This window comes from Myotis nattereri, assembly GCF_964212035.1.
Source record: "Myotis nattereri genome assembly, chromosome: 11".
Taxonomy (NCBI): domain Eukaryota; kingdom Metazoa; phylum Chordata; class Mammalia; order Chiroptera; family Vespertilionidae; genus Myotis; species Myotis nattereri.
Genome location: NC_138086.1, coordinates 77,203,703 through 77,219,997, shown reverse-complemented (window position 1 = coordinate 77,219,997; position 16,295 = coordinate 77,203,703). Strand labels below are relative to the sequence as shown.

Here is a 16,295-nt window from a genome sequence, read left to right as displayed (position 1 = left end):
TTTAAGGCAAGGAGTGTTACCAAGCATAAAAGACATATTCATGACAATAAATAGGATGTAAGATAATAATTCAACAGAAACATACCATAAGACATAAATTTGTATGCATCTATTACCAGAGATATATTATACGCCTGTGAAAGAGAGCAAACTGTTCCCATAGGTGGCAACACGAATGGATCTCATAGACATCACGCTGACAGAAGGTTCCAGGCACAACAGAGCACATCCTGAATAACCTCATTTAGACACAGCTCAGAAGCAGGCAAAACAACTCTACAGGGAGGCGAGTCTGATGGTGTTTTCCTCTGTGGGTCCAACAGATGCCAACTAGGAAGGGGCACAAGGGATGTCTCTGGGTGTTGGCGATGGTCTCGATGTTGATCCAGATGATACTGGCATATGGGATAGGCATCATTTAAAATATTTATGGAGATATACACTTAGGATTTCCGTACTTTACTGGGTATATAAAACATATCTCCAGAAATTCTAATGTGGTCCAGGTTTGAGAACCACAAAATTTGTGATACTTACCAATTGGCTGGTGTTTGTGCTTCAAACCAACTGCTGAGTGCAAGGCCCCACCTCCCAACGGCACTAACTGCAGCCATGGCAAGCCGGGGCCTGTGGACTCCCAGTACCACTGGGCATAGCAATGCTGACAGGGAGCCCTCACCTAAGCATAGGTCTAGACTCCCACCCCTTCTCTGTCCTGCGGAGTTTTATAGCCTTCACTCCACCCAGAGAACTCCTCCTCCAGAAAATACTAGACTATATCAAACATATGCCCCATTCCATCAGCTCCTCTCAAACAAGCCTCAGCTGCTCCCTCCCACAAACGGCAGAAACCTAGAGCGCCAAGACCCATGTGTGCTACTAAACTGCTGCAACCTTCGTCTTGCCCAAAGCTCTGCAGCTGAAGATGCCGTTGACTGCTGGGGTCCAACCCCAGCCCCGGCAGTTGACGCCTTCCTTTTCTTGTTCCAGGTCGCACATCCCTATGGCTAATCACTCACATCACGTTGGAGAAAGCAGACACGTCTGATCTTAATACAAAGGGGTGGGGAGACTCTCCACTTCTGACCACAGGTATTGTACGCTTCATCTGCGGAGCAAAGGATTGGGGTTACTATAAAGAGAAATCTTGCCCTAGCCAGTTTGGCTCAGTGGATAGAGCATCAGCCTGTGGACTGAAGGGTCCCAGGTTCGATTCCGGTCAAGGGCACATGCCCGGGTTGCGGGCTCAATCCCCAGTAGGGGGGGGTGTGCAGAAGGCAGCCAATTGATGATTCTCTCTCATCATTCATGTTGCTATTTCTCTCTCTCTCTCTCTCCTCTCTGCTCTCAGTAAAAATATATTTTAAAAAAAGAAAAGAGAGAGAGAGAGATCTGGGGAAAATGCCTCCTCGAGGACCCTTTAAAGGCCAACGTGTTTATTTTGTGAATGTAGGAAGCTTTGCAAACTTTAAAAGGCTGGGACTGGCGCGGTGATTGGACAGTTCTGGCCCATCTTCAAACACATGCTTTCTCTTCCAATCGTAAGCACAGAATTACAGCAGAGCTGGACCCGTTCCCCCCAGTGATGTGATTGATGCGCTGCCTGATGCATGTGTATGCTGCAGGTGCCCCTGGGTTTTCTCTCCCTGTGCCTGAGGACGGAGGTTTCCTGGAGGGGAAAAAGTGCTCTGTGTTTCTGCTCAGGTTCACTTATTTATTTATTTTCTTTGCACTGTGATGAATTGCACTGTGTTTTGGGAAATTGAAATGGTACACGTTACAATAAAAGAACAACCGAGTGCAGGAACACAATTTGGGAAGCAGCTGGAGCAGCTCAAGATAAAAGGGGGAAAGAGAAGTGACAGAGTGTTAAGAAGAATTAATTTCCTCTTCATCATCTAAACAAACAGAAATGGATCTTCCAGGCTCCGTGAGGAGAGATGAGTGTTTGATAGCGCTCCTGTTCAAAGCTGTTCGGTGTGATGGATAGACGCCCAGGCTCCGCCCAAAAGGAGCATTGCGGTCCTGCGTAAATGATTTGTTTTTTCTGTGTCTCAGTTTTCAAATTTGCAAAAACAGGGTGATAGGCATAGAAATAACCCACGCAGAAGGGAATGTGCTCCTATGCACAGAGTGTCCTAAGCACTTTACATATATTATCTCATTGAATCATCACGAAGGGGTGGGTGCTCTTATGAGCACCTCTGCTTTATTGTAATGTGTACCATTTCAATTTCCCAAAACACGGTGCAATTCATCATAGGACACTGAGGCACAGAGAGCTAAGAGACATGCCCACAGCCACACAGCTAGAAAGTGGCAGAGGTGGGATTCAAGCCTAGGCTGTTGGGCTCAGCGTCATGTTCTCTTAGGTATTAAACTCTGCTGTTTCTCTTTTAGGTTTAATCACGTCACTTAAAAGGCTCCTCTGGGCCCTACTTGCCATCAGGATAAAGTCCCAACGCCACCGCATGAAATAGGTGACTTTCAAAATGAAGCCTATTCCTACCTCTGCAATCTTCTCTCTCTGGACATCTGGTCACCTCAGCGCTTCACCCACTGGCCTAGGGGATTCTCATCATGTTCCCTGAACATCACGGTGCCCTCTGACCCCTTAGGCTCTGCTCTTGCTGCTCGGTCTGCCTGCAGTGCCTCTCTCCACCGACTACCCACACCTCTGATCAGCGGACTCCTACGCTCCCTTCAAGTCCCTGAAAACCGTATTACCGCTCAGGGGTTTCCTTGACTTCCCTGGACACAGGTAAGTCACCTACTTTCTTTGTTCTCTTAAAACATTGCACTTCTTCTGTGTGTTTGTCACTCGGTGTTATGCTATTTGGTGTATGAATCTGTCTGGGTAGAGATCATTTTCTTCTCTACCAGGCTAAGGAACTAGTGAGCACTGTGTGAAGAAGGATTCCGAGGTCCTATGTGCGTTCAACAGGAGAATGCTAAAGACAGGCTTCACAAGGGCAAGGACCTTGTCTGATGTTTATATTCTGGTCCCTCCAGTGCCTGCCTCCATCTGAGTACACAGTAGACACTCAATTACTATTTGTATAAGCAAAGGATACGTTGACAGTCTGCCGCAGGGAGGGAGGTGAACGGGGTGACATTCATGCCAGGGATTTCACATTCTGCTAGTAGTCTCTCAACTCTTCACCAGAGCCACTGTCCAGCCCTTGTCCAGCCCTTTATTTTGTTATGATCACTGTCTCTCCTCTATCATGGCCCCTCTCGCCCTGCCGAGGGTCCCTGAAAGCCTGGGAAATAGAAAATATAAACCCTGGGAAATAGAAAATAAAAATAAAAGGGTTGCTCTTCATAGAAAAAAAGAAGTGGTGTGTCATAGCTTTTTCTTTGTTTCTATTGACCTGAATTAGAATGAAGTAACTTAAAATGATTTGGTGGCATTCTTTGAGATATTCTGGGAATGTTTGAAGTGTCATAAAACCAAAGATAGCTTGGGGAGAGCGAGTGTTCGTCTCTTCTGGTCTCATTCTGGGGTGCAGGACGACCTCGCCGTGGTCTCTGGAGCCGGGCTTGTCTGACAGAACTGCCTGCCTTGGTGGCAATGCTCTGCATTTGCACTATGCAGTGTGATTGTCACTGAGCACATGTGGACACTGAGCACTTGAGATGTAGCCAGGGTGACCTTATTTTACTCTTCTTCTTAAAATAGGTTTTCCAACTTAGCCAGGTAAATTTTCTCCTTTCCCCATCACATACACATCTATCTATAACTTGAAGCCATGTGTAAGCTGCATCTGACCTATACATCCCTAAACCCTCAGGGGCTGGGCATCAGGAACTGTGCCCAACCAGGAGAATCCTCCCCCCCCCCACCCCACATACTTTGCAGTGTTTGCCTGGATTAGCCTGAACTCCTGGCACCTCTATCTACCTCTTAAAGGCGAAATACCACCCAAAGAGCTTTCCTAACCCTCACCAGGCCACTGCCCAGACTTGTTCAGCCCTTTATTTTGTTATGATCACTGTCTCTCCTCTATCATGGCCCCTCTCCCCCTGCCGAGGGTCCCTGAAAACAGCCTGGGAAACAGTTTCACCCAAGTTCCTCATTTAATATAAGGGGGCACCCACCCCCACAGAGCGTTAACACTCCCTATCAAACTCTACTCAAGGTTCCTCTCTGGTGCCCTCTTTCCCTCCGAGGCCTCCTCTGATTGCTCTGAGTCCACGCTAACCCTTCTGGGATGCCTCTAGTCCGCCTCCAGTGGCATCGCTGTGGCAGTGACTTGCTTTGCTCCATTACCCTTCCCTTCACAACAACACAGAAGTTCAGAGAATAGGGACCATTCCTTTACCTGTCTTCCCCCACAGCCTGCCCTGCCCCCTGAGAGGACATCGTTTCCCCGAAGGGAGAAAGAGTAGGGAGATCGCATCACCCCTCCTCCTCTCAGATAAACCGTGGCAGAGAAACATGTGCTTATGTTTCCTTTGTGTTTAAAGGGCCACTTTAGATGATGCCCATGTGCAGATTTAAAAATTGAAATTAATTCCAGGATATGAGCCAGTCAATTCAATTTGGCAGATAGTGATCAAATTCAAAAATCGTATATTATAGTTTAATGGACAATACTTTCTCACATGAAGGAGACGGAAATTAATATGACAGAATATAATTTCATTCAAGTGTTTATTGAATGCCCATCATGAGTCGAAAAATGTGTAGCTCAGAGTTATTCAAGGTTGGTGGCTGCCAAAGTCATTAAGGATCACGTTACTAACTCAGTGAGAATTAAAATAGACTTAGATGATGGTAAAAGAGCAAGGCTGATAGGAGGAAGAGGAAGAGGAAGAGGAGGAGTTGCCAGGTTCGGAAATTAGCTAAGCAATCGCATCGATGTGGAAATGCATGGGCTCTGTGTAGACGTTGGCTGGCGTTGAGGTTGTTTCCTGAGAAGAGATGGGCATTTCTTGACTTGGGTCAGCCAGCGCTGAGCGGGGCATGAGGCTGAACTGCCAGCTCGGGCAGTGGGAAGCACACTCGCTCTCTGAACAGCAGAGGGACACCGAGGGGTGCCAGTGGCCTGCGGATAGAGGAGGAACACACTCGTCCAGGAGTAAACTGCTCGATGCTCTCGTTATGGTGGGACAGTGGTGACAAAGAGCAAGAGATTAGCCATTTTAAGAATAATTGTCAGAATAACTTAAGGATGTGTTGTTTTATAGCTTGGAAGCGTTTCAGGAGAGAAATGAAAGATTTTTTTTTTTAAGTTTGGAGATTAAGAGAATGGAGAGATGTTCTGCTGAGGAAATAAGAATGAAGAAAGGAAGGGAGGAGCCATGTGGGAGGAGTGACATGTATTGAGTGTGACAGGATAATGGACTTTCAGCTAGGGACGCTAAATGAATTTCAAAATCCATCTGAACTAGAAATAGGGGTGTGGATAAAGGCAGTGGCTTTTATGTCAAGAGAAACTACCTCCCTCCCCTCCCAACCGCACATTCATTCTTTCTTATTAGAATACATAATATAGTCAATAATACTGTCAAAAGTATGTATGGTGCCAGGTAGGTACTGGAAATATCGAGGGGAACATTTTGTAGAGTATAGGATTGTCTAATCATTGTTATACACCTGAAACGAATACAAAATAATATTGAATGTAAACTGTAATTGGGAAAAATAAATAATAAATGAATGAATGAATAAATGAAAAGAACATGGAAGCCCAGGACAGGGCCAAAGTTAGAACATGGTTGGACTGAGGCCACGTGTCCAGGGCTCTTCAACTTACCTTGCCCAAGGCTTTACAGGTGGTTCAAAGTCAAACTATCCGTTAGTTGCTTTATAAACTGCCCGTGAACAGACAGTCTCAGTTTGATCTGAGAACTAGACCTTGAAAAAGAGTAAGAGCTTTTGCCTCATGCAGTCATTAATGGGAAGACTGAAGGCTGGAAAGTGGAAGTGGGGGAGGGGTTACATTTACTTTGTTCATACCCCTGGCTTTCTCGTATGAATTCTAATATAATAACCCATGTTTCCCAGCTCTTACCTATCTGAAGCAAGAGAGCACATAGGTTACCAACCGTGGTCTCACCTGAGCCCTCACCACAAGAATTCCTGGAGCTCTCAACACCCCAATCCATTCCCCCACTGCCCACCACAAGCATGCGTGCACACACACACACACACATACACACACACACACACACATACACACGCCCTCACTATAATAATAGTAATAAGAGTGACAATAGTAAATGTGAATTCTAAGCGTTTCAAACACTTCCCTACACATTTCCCAGGTCTTTCCATGTAAATTCTAAGTTTCTCAAACGCTTCCCTACACATTTACCATTTCTTTAAAAAAAAAAAAAGAGTGACAATAGTCAGAAACTCTACTAAAGACAAATGCTTTCTTTCTGTAACAAGGACCATGTGTTTCAGGAGATGTAACCAGCAATTATACAGGATTAGATGACTGAAGCCAGTTGCCTAATCTCATGTAGAACATATCCCAATTTCTTTGAAATCCCTGATATAAACTGGAAGTCAGTTTAGGATAATCAGTTTCAAAATAAAGATTAAATCATAATTCATTACCCTCGTCGAGTCCAGAAATTCCTTGGTCAGGACTCTCAGTCATTTCCAGTCATTTGTAAAAGACAAAGCATGGGTACTTCGATAACCCTGCTGATTGTTTCAAGCTGGCTTTTAGGAGTGGGAAAAGGATACTAGTTCCAAAATATTATCTGATAGCATAAGAGGTCTGGTTTTTTTTTTTCCTGCCAGTAAAATAATAGTTTGGAAGAGAGCAGAGGAAAAATAAATCCAAACTGTAAGCTGTGAGAAAGAGTTGGCCCCACCATCTCTCTACGAGTAGGACTGAGCTAGCTAATGATCATTCAGGAAGTGCCTCAAAATGCAGCAAGAGTGAATTCTGATCTTGTTGTGTGACACAATCTGAGTTGTACAAGATGGAAAAACACCGAGATTCACCATTGGACACCAATTGGCAATAGAAAATTCTCTCCTAAATTGCTCTAGCGATTTTTCATACCCATGGCATGTCTAGGTAAAAAGCAGCTGGCTCATGCTCAGAATTTAAATGCTAGCAAGACTTTTAAATACTTATTTCATCTAAAAGGTCACAGCTTTAAATATTGCCCAGAGAACTTGCAGTGAGAGGTAGCATGAAAGAAAGAGCCGGGATAGAAAAGAGGGTCAAAGATTGAAGACTCTCAGGGAGGCCCGTGTGGCCATCCAGACAGGTACGGGGGGAATGGGAGCAGCTATTTGTGGAGCTGTCATATTGTGAACATTAAATGCAGGTGCTTCGCCATTGTCAGTGGGAGATGAAATGGATTGTAGCTTCATAGCTGCCTTGAATCTGTGACATTTATACTCTTGCAAAGCCATTTTTATCCCTGAAGTCTCTGGAAGATTTTACCAGGAAATATATTTGGTTCTGACCCTATTACACTTATACATACTATTCCTAGCTTGTACAAGATCAAGACAAACCCCCTCCCCGCCCTGCATGGCTAGGAGATCACTCACCATCTGTTTCTGGGCTTCTCTCCCTGGCTCTTGCCCACTCCCAAGGGTATAAACCTGCACCAACTGTGTTAATGCGTGTAGGGCCCCAGCGACGCTATTTCCTATGTCGTTTGCTCTCTGCCTGAATAGGCTCTCCACCCACAGTCAGGGCTCCAGGGCTCCAGCCCCTTTCAACTGGCCCCTATGTCCCCATAGATCTTTGTCATGGTTCCCTTGGCGTTTCAGCCTAGTGTGATGGTTTCCCTGTGGCGGACCAACCCCAGCATTGCACCGTACAGTGACTAGCTTTATACAGTGATGCTCTCTAGAGTCAATTCCTGGACCTCCAACCTGGCTCTATCCTCTGTGGGGAGTCAGGACGATGAGAATGATGACAACAATGATGAGAGCCACATGGTTACCAACACGCTTTGGATACTTCATGTATTGACCCCCGAAAAGTGACCAATCCATCCTAATAAAAGACCCAATGGAAGTAGCAAAATTAACCCTCCCCACCAAAATGCTTAATAGGTGAATTTGAAATCACGGTGTTACTTAAATTCCAAAGCTACCGAATCGGAATGGCCACAGTTCAGTTGGATTCGTTTGGGGCAGCCTATACAATTATTCTCTGCCATCAATCAGACTTGAATTAGTGCTTGGAGATGCGGCTCCTCAGATGTTTCAAGAGGGATCTCATGAAAAGAAAAAGGTGTCTTTCAACCAAGAACACATAATGTGTGGCCTAGATCCGGACAGTGGGCTCAGCAGGGGACTGGAGGCAGGTAGAGTCACCTGCTGGGCCTGGGGGCGGGAGGGCCTGGCGCACCTCCCCGAGGGCTGCTCTCTCCTGCCCAGTGGGACACAGTGGAAACAGTGGGAGGTGCGAGCTACAGACCTGGAAGCGCTCTCTCTGCTCACCCCACCACAGAGTCATGGGGAGAACAGAACTGAAGCAGCTTCGTCAGTGAAATCTTGGGGTAATTAGCTTGACTGACATTAACTGCCTATAAGCTCCCCTTTCTGAGTGCTCCTGGAAATGTCTAAACTATGAGACAAGCACTGTTATCATAAACTTATATTACATGTAACTAACAGAACTGACTTTCTACACTAGGACAAATGTTAAGAGCCTCAGGGTTGTTTAGACATACAAAGATTTCCTAGCTGACTTCCACATCAAAATCTTCATTCACTGGATGTTACACGGTGACTGTAATTATAAATAAACAAAAATAAAAAAAATGCAGTATCTGATTTATACCTCGTACTAATTGTATGACACAGGTTCTATCATTAGTTGTATGTTAAAAATAAGAAGAGGCACAGAGAGGTTAAGGAAACTGCCCAAAGTACACAGGTGGTAAGAGGCGGGTGGAGATTCCTGGTTTTAGAGGCCGTCTCATTAGCATAGAGCAACCGTCTCTCCTCCAGATCAACACGTTACCCCGGGAGGGTGTTCTGGCCGCGGTGGCAACCTGTAACTGCACAGAAACGTCATTTAATATTGATGGGGAACTCAAGGAGTTAACATCTTTTTGGCTTTAGATATGTAGTTAATACGCTTGGTAATTAATGCACGTAGAAAGCTATTGATCAGGGACTGGACTGTGTGGCTGGACCTGCTCTGACTCCAGGATCTTTGTGCCCCAGGAGGACACAAGTGACTAAGACGGTCTCTGAGTCATTGTGCTCCAGGGAGAGAGCATCCGCCACCCAGGACACAGATAGAGAATCACGGGTCAGCAGGTGAAGGGATGCTGGGAAAATCATCGGACTGCAGCTTTTATCTGATTAAATCTTTCCCCCTGAATTCCAAAGCCCTTACCTACTTTCTCCTGAATTCCAAACCCTTTCCCTACACTTTTCTTCTTCTAAAAGTGTTGGCTTGGGATGGTAAGATGGTCTTTTAGAATATATAACCTGCCATCTTCTCAGATCGCCTGCCATCTGAATAAAGCGCCCACAAAGATTCAATCCTTGTCTCTGCTTATTGGTTTTGGTTGTCACAGGTAGCACGGCCATGAACTTTTCTGGTTTAAATATGACCTTTTCACCTTTCTTTCCTTTTGGTTCACACTGGCCTCACCCAGCACCCTGACTCACCTGCCTCCTTCTCCCTTGTACATCCACTGCCTTAATCATTAGGACAATGAGGTCCCAATCAGCATCAAATAATCTTAGGAACAAAGCCTCAGGTCTGTTGACCACAGAGTCAGAGTTTCAGTTAAACTAGAAATAACATCCAGGCTTCAGTTGTGTTTCTGCTCCAGGCCCAGAAAAGCAGCAAACCCAGATAAAGCCACACCGTGGCTGACATCAGGACCAGATGCAATGACCATGACCCCTACCCTAGTGTTGGCCTAGCTCCCTTTGTCATCCTGATTAATGATTTCCCCCTATATAACCCATCCCCTAGAAGCCATCGGGAAGCCAGGTCTATGAGCATTAGCTCAACCTGTGACTCTAGGCTGGGCCGCTTCCTAAAAAGGAACCCTCACGTTCTTTGCTGCAAGCTCCTGCTGCTTCGTATTGAGCAGACAAATGGACCCCTGTAGTCTGGCAACAAACCTTCTTGTTGCTCAGCTCTGCCCCTGAATGCCTTGACCAGAGCCTCTCCGAAGCTCACCACTTCCACAGTCTCCACTCTGACCCTGCCCACGCTGAGACTTGGCATCAGGTGGGAAATGTTCTCTGACTCACTCCCGGCATAGCCCCATCTCTCAGGACCTTCCAGAAAGCCACAGGCACACTGTGGCTGCCTGGCCTCCTCTCTCAGCCTCCAGTGCCACTCGCCTAGTTCTTGTGGACTCACTGGGGAGGGAACCCAGTCCTTTGTCACCCATCCCCAACGTTTTCTTCTGCAAATCCTCATCTTTCTTTTCTTTTAGTCACACAAAGCGCCCTTGGCCTGCTCTCGGACAGTCCTCAGATCTCTCAGGTGCCACCCTGTGCAATTCGATAATGTATATCTAAATGTCTGCCAGTGGTGTTTAAACAATACCTTGGTTTCTTCAGCAATTTCCATATTCTCCCCTATGAATAGTGGACATTATTACTTAAGTAAGTAGAAAGAGTGCAAAGAAACTGTCATTAATGAGGCACTATTTTCTGTCTGTGAATTCTATTAAGATCATAGGGGAGAGTAAAATCAAACAATGTTTGCAGTTTCTATTCTCTTCATTTCACTTATTAAGAAAGAGGTACCCAGAGAGGTCAAGCCACTAACACCAAAGTCAGCTTCACTCCAAACCCATGTTTTGTCTTGGCAGCTGAGCTTCTGACACCTTCATGAGCACACGCATCACCTGGGGGACTTGTTAGAATGCAGATGGTGATTTAGACGGTCTAGGGCAGGGCCCACGATTCTGCATTTGTGATGATCTTCCAGGTAAGGAGAGTCTGTTGCCTTGCTGACCACAAGTTGAGTAGCAAGCTCTATAGTTCCCAGAGAAAAGGCCTTCCTCAGGCCAGTCCCTTCCTAATGCCACCAATCCCATGTCCTGAATCAAAATGAACACATGCTGCCTTAATGAGAAGGTGTTTCCTAAAGTGTGCTTCTTGCACCATCTGTAAGGAATTTGCTGGAATGCCTTTTAAATGCAACATTCTGGGCATCATCTGAGTCCTTCTGGACCGACATCATAACAAGTGAGACCCGAGAAGGTGCATTTATGGCCAGCTCCGCAGACGCATAGAATGTGCATTCATGTTTGAGAAAACCTTGTGTGTGTGTGTGGCCCAAGCACTGAATGGATGGAAAGGAAAATGATGATCATGGAAGCTTATTGAGACAGACCTGCAGACAAAGGAGCCTGAATGACATCTCCTGGAAGGCAACAGAAAGCTTTTCCCTCTGTGGTGTGAAAGTGAGGTTAAAGCTGAAAGGGTGAGTCATGAAGTTTTAGAGCTGGAAGAGGCCCAGCAGACTAGATATTGACAGGCAGATCTCTTGGGCAGTCTCAAGAAAGAAACTGTTCTTCACTCTTTATGAGGAAGAAGTCATAACATCTTTCCCCTTGGATAAACACTTGATGGATATTAAATATTTAATTGATATACTATACTTTCGATGCTGTCTTGGCAGTGCCTGTAGAGAAGAGAAATAGAGATAAACTCTTATTCGCAAAGCATTTTACCATGTATGTTAGCATCCATGACAGGAATTGCTTCAGAGGGTGTGTAAAGGCAAGAATTATTCATTCCCAGCTCACAAGTGAGCACACCAGGCCCGAGAGATTGGCAGTAATGCCAGGGCCAATCCTCTGGTCTCCAGTATCATGATCATACTCTTTAACCAGTCCAACAGCTTCTAGACGTGGCTGTGCATCAACACCACAGAGAAGACCCCAGTCCAGGTCCACTGAGTCAGAACCTTTGTGAGGAACCTGACAGCAATCTATGAAACCATGTTTGGGAACCACTCAACCACACTGTGGCATGTAAAGAGCTTCAAAGGGTCATCTGGAAAGAGAAGAAGCAAAGGTGTGGGGACTCTGGGCCCCCTCCCGAAGATCCGAATGGTGGCAGGCACATTTTAGGGTCTGCCACACTTGGCAAGTTGGTTCCATGACTGCTGGAGGTGAGAGCCTTTAAGAGATTTTCTTTTGAAAAATTGGTCAAGAGAAAACATAGCTCAGAACCTAGATGGTTTTATCAGCAAGCCCTTCGAGGTTAAGAGGTGAATTTCTATAACGGTAAGATACGGGTGAAATGGAGGAGGATGCTACAGTGCTGGATTTAGGATCAGCTCTTGTTTTAAGTCCTCATAGCTGTGTGACTTTGACTGTCAACGACTCAATGAGATGTTTAACCACATTCTCCACGGAACATCCAAGTGTGGGGAAAGAGGCGTAAAAGAAGGCAACCCATACTAGGTGCTCTTTGCACAGTAGTTGGAATTGAATGTGAGGTTCCTCAGATGGGTGGGCTGGAGATGGGCAGGAAGTAGTTGACTCAATGGCTGATGGCCAGATTCAAAATAGCTCAGATTCTATCATCTAGACCAGTGATGGCGAACCTTTTGAGCTCGGCGTGTCAGCATTTTGAAAAACCCTAACTTAACTCTGGTGCTGTGTCACATATAGAAATTTTTTGATATTTGCAACCATATTAAAACAAAGACTTATATTTTATATATTTAAACGCCATTTAACAAAGAAAAATCAACCAAAAAAAAATGAGTTCGTGTGTCATCTCTGACACGCGTGTCATAGGTTCACCATCGCTGGACTAGACCGTCATCAGAGGTCTGGCTCTCCAAATTGACAGCGGGGGCAGCAAACTGAGCAGTGTGATTAAGGAGTCTCCAGGAAGTTCCTCAGGGATGCAAGGCCTGAAATGTTATTGTTTTATTATTTAAAGACTGCTCCTCTTCTCCAGCTACTCTTTGAAAAGTGAAAAAGACCTAATGAGTTGACTTTATTCTAAATTTTCATTGTTCCTCTGACCAGAAAAACCACAAGAACGTGTGTGTGGGAGAGTGGGTTAGGTGGCGAGAGGACACAGCAGGGGCGAAAGGGACACAGGAAAGGGGAGTGAGGGGTGCTGAGGCCAAGTTCTGCCAGCTTCATATGTGTCCTGCCCGGACTTAGCAGCATCATGCTGGTGAGATGAACTTGAGGTGTCCACTAGAAGAGAGAGGTTTGCTTATTACCAGAAGAATATGCCTGAATACAATATAGACAGGATTTTTTTGTTTACCATTCTCCCTTTTGACCTCCTCTACAAATCATCAGTGCAAACACGTGTGAGAGAGAAAGTTACTGCAATAAAATCCAAAATCATTTCCACTCCGTGTAGATCCTTGTTGCAAAAAAGGGAAGTGAAAACCTAGTTTAGAACTGAAACTGATAATGGTGCCATCCAAATGCCACGAACATAATGTAATACTTAGAGGAGGAAAAATTGGCTCGAGGAAGGGACTGGGGGAGCTGAGATGTACCTTTCACAGAGGGAAGTGGGTGTGGACAGAAGGTGGACAGCACTTTCCACAGGACACATCCAAATACTCCCAAACTTGAAGCTGCAGGGGCTGGAGCTGAATACAACCTTTAGCACAGCTGGTGAGAAACAGAATATAATAAAGTTTCTTGGGAAGTATGCCAAGGCTGGTATGGGAAGTAGCTAACTCCCAGCTTATTCCCAGAGAGCATGTTTTTAATAAAACACAACAGCCTCCACTGCACTCATGCCAGATAAAAAAGGGGACAGCGTTGCCCATGCTAACTTTGACTTGGAAGATAAATTCTTCAATAGGAATCTCACTGTGCTGTGCTTCTGGCTCTAGCTCTCTTCCTGCCCCAATAGCCAAAGCCATTTACAGAGACAATATTTACAGTCAAATCTATCTAGAGATCTATCTGAAGTCCCCCTTCCCCCTTTGCCTGCACCTGTATTCTTTGATAAGGCTCATCCACAATTTCTAAGTGAAGTTCCCTCATCTCCCAGACTGGATCAAAGTGACACCTCACCTGATACGCTTAAGCAAAGGAAGAGAAATCATCTAACATAGTAAGACTTACTGGGTCAAAGAAAACATACAGTTAAGACTAAGTACCATTTGGCAGCATCCATGATCTATTGCATAAGCATAATTGGCTTAGCTGTGCCCAGACACATGACATGTCTACATAGCTATTGGTGTGACCAGGGTGACATCTCGGTCTGAATTAAAGTAGAATCCCACTATGGTATTGCTTTTTGAAAACAATGAGATATGAAATATTCAGTCTTGTCTGCTTCCAGAAGGGGAAGATCTAGTTGTTGATCACCGGTGTCTCACACTCAAGTGAAATCGCATGCCTTTGATGGGCAGGAGAAACAGGAGCCGGCACACAGATTGGAATTTCAGGCTCTCATGCTCCAGCTATTACCAATGGCTCTGAAGGCAAAAATTCTATTAAAATGCAAAGTCTCATTTCATACGCCATTGTACCCATGATCATTATGTTAAAGGCTCTGGAGTTTGATTTGAATAAATTAATTTAACCACTTTCTCTCTCCTTTATGGAGTACATTAAAATTCCATACTATTTGGTTTGAGATAGATGCAATGACTTTCTAATGAATCAAATATCCTGACTAATAAAGAGCGATCACCATGTAGACACACTATATAGACATTACTAATTTTCAAAGAATTTGAACAGAATTAACTTAACACTAAAGTAGTCCTGAAAAAAGTTACTACCTTAGATTCACATACATTGTGCTACTATAAATGTGTTAAACCCCGATTTATTTAATTTTAATATATCTTTAAAAATAATTTTTATTTTATTAATTTTTACTTGTCAAAATTTTATGAAATGTTAAGGAAGGGGAGGAAGAGAGTTGAAGGAAGTATTTTATGATTTATTAAAATATGAGTACTTGCTATTCCTTTTACATGTGTAGAAATATATGAGAAGAAAAAAGAGTCCTAAAATTGGTCCTTCTCAGTAGGACCTGTCCCTGTGGTTGCCAGCCAGCCTGTAGGACTTCAGAAAAGGAAAAATGGCCCACTGGAGAAAGAAAATTCAGGCTCTTCACTGATGGTGTATTGTTGATGAGGTGCCACCATTGCTACAAGCATGGTCAGAAGGCTGGTCTGATTAGGTTGAGCCCTGCTAAGTGAGTAGTAGAAATCTTCCAGCCATCACCCCCTCCCCTTTGTCAGTGCCTGGACTTTACCAGTGATGAAATATAGATTGAATATCATGCCAGTGTTTGAAGAGGGTTGAGGTCATCTGCAAAACTAGGCAAAAGCAGCTTTTTCCACTGCATCAGAACTGTGTTGATGAGATGCTTGAAGCTATAAATAACAACCAACTTGAGCTGGCTGAAGTGAAGAAAGGAAGTGGCTTATATAATTATAATCTAGAGGAAGGCAGGCTCCCAGGCCATCTGCCTGTTTTCCCCTCTCCTCTGTGCCCATCCCTGCCTTTGCTCCCTTTAGTATATCAGCTAGATGGCTGCAGCCTTGTCTACAGTGAGAGAAACCAGTTATCCCCAAAGCTCTGTCTATATGTGACAAAACTTCTCTCAAATATTCAAATAACCTTCCACTGCAGTCTCTCTCTTTTAAAAAATACATGTTGTTGTTTTTTTTTATTGATATCAGAGAGGAAGGGAGAGAGAGAGAGAAATAGAAACATCAATGATGAGAGAGACTCATTGATCGGCTGTCTCCTGTATGCCCACACTGGGGATTGAGCCCACAACCGAGCATATTCCCTGACTGGGAATTAGACTTGGAACTCCTGGTTCATAGGTCACGCTCAGCCACTGAGCCACACCGACCAGGCTACTGGAGACTCTTTAACCTGCACTGGGGTCCCATGCACATGCCTAAAGCAATCCTATGGCCATTAGTTGGCTGAAGCCTGGGTTTCTAAACCAACTCCCAGAAAAGATTATGTGTGTGCCCTAGAATCTCCTGGAGGGCTCAGTCCCCAAAGTCTGGTGACTCAGTAGGACTTGAATAGGAACAGAGACTTGGCATTTTCAAAACTATAGTTTTAGAAAAAACTTAGTCTTTTGCAGGAAATACTGATGCTCCGGCCCCAGGATCACCATCTGGGAACCATGGGGTTAGACCGTCAGGAATGCCGATGATGGTTTAGGAAGGGATGCTGCAGTTCTAGCAAACTCCCAGGGGATGCTGCTGCTGCTGTCCGCAGGCCACCCACGGAGAAGCACAGTCTAGAAGTCCTCGTCACATTCTCTCTCTCCTCCCTGCTCATGGTTAGTCCCCTTTCCAGAGCGCATGCTCCACCTCCTGCCCTGTGCTCCCAGTGCTTTG

The 16,295-nt window shown here is 44.9% G+C and overlaps 1 long non-coding RNA gene across 1 annotated transcript in view; it reads left to right on the top strand.

Annotated features, from left to right (window-relative positions):
* Positions 1 to 990: 990 nt before the first annotated feature.
* LOC308527181 overlaps positions 991 to 16,295 on the top strand; it is a 35,025-nt gene continuing 19,720 nt past the window's right edge. The window contains exons 1-2 of the long non-coding RNA XR_013996599.1: positions 991 to 1,092; positions 2,401 to 2,761. This is a non-coding gene — a long non-coding RNA (uncharacterized lncRNA). The remainder of the gene's footprint in view (positions 1,093 to 2,400; positions 2,762 to 16,295) is intronic.